The sequence below is a fragment of the Diaphorina citri genome, unplaced genomic scaffold (assembly GCF_000475195.1).
Source record: "Diaphorina citri unplaced genomic scaffold, Diaci psyllid genome assembly version 1.1 scaffold18674, whole genome shotgun sequence".
In the NCBI taxonomy this organism is placed as follows: Eukaryota; Metazoa; Arthropoda; class Insecta; order Hemiptera; family Psyllidae; genus Diaphorina; species Diaphorina citri.
The window spans coordinates 1-976 of NW_007396028.1; the positions used below are offsets into that span (position 1 = coordinate 1).

Genomic DNA, 976 nt, shown 5'->3' on the forward strand with positions numbered 1-976 from the left:
AGGTAGACAGCTTAGCTTTCTAGGTCAAAAATTCTTTTGATGAAATTTCTTTACATTTTTTTCAGTCAACTGTAGAGTTTTCATACATGGTGATGACTACAATAGGTACTTAGGTAGGTAGGTATCTATTTGATTATTTTGTGATTTGTCATTTGTCTGCAATTGGGTATCTAAATTAAGATAGTTTGTGCTTCTCACTTACCTTAAATTTTGAATGGTGCTGTAGAGTTAAGGTCTTGGTGGTCAATATTGGCTTATAAATTTGTTTAATTTATCAGGGTAAGTTGATTCAAAAGGAAATAGGTAAGTAGGTACCTACTCACTGTTGGTTTAATTTATCAGGGTAAGTTGATTCAAAAGGAAATAGGTAAGTAGGTACCTACTCACTGTTGGTATCACTACCAAAGCTTGAAGGAATAGTGGTATTTAATAAATTTAATTCTGAAAAAAGAAGTGTTTAACAAATACCTAACATTAATAGGTAGGTTTTTATTTTTTAATTAATGAAAGAGGAAGTTAAAGCTTAAAGAGTTCGTGAATAAAACTGAAAAGCTCAAAATTTTCCATGGCTCTTCAGTTTTCAACTTTTTCTGGTTTTCCAAGTTGAAAAATGTAAACAAAGCAAAAAAAAACTGAACTTTAGATACTAGCGCTCTCTTTGAACATAAGGTGGCACTACTAGGGTGCAGAAAAGCAAGGATCGTGTGAAACGAGCTCTACAAGGAGGTTCTACAGCAGTGGACATGTCAAATCGATCCTTTTGGTGAGGCCTTTTTTTTCCCTAAAAATGTCAGACCCTCGGAGGCTTTTCTCTTCCATCTTCATCGTTGGTAGGTACATCTACTTATTTATTGATAGTAATAGATCAGTTGCGCTTACTTGGGTGATGTTTCAAAGCCATAGAGCAGGAAAAATTAGGACCAACGGAATTTTTCTTTTTCTTCTACGACTTCTAGATCCCGAGATAAATCGATTT

The 976-nt window shown here is 34.1% G+C and overlaps 1 long non-coding RNA gene across 1 annotated transcript; it reads right to left on the reverse strand.

Moving 5' to 3' along the window:
* Nucleotides 1-208: 208 nt before the first annotated feature.
* On the reverse strand, nucleotides 209-466 carry LOC113473198. Its single transcript, XR_003395239.1, has 2 exons — nucleotides 380-466; nucleotides 209-315 (listed from the first exon to the last, which is right to left on the reverse strand). It is a non-coding gene; the product is annotated as an uncharacterized LOC113473198 (long non-coding RNA).
* Nucleotides 467-976: the final 510 nt, after the last annotated feature.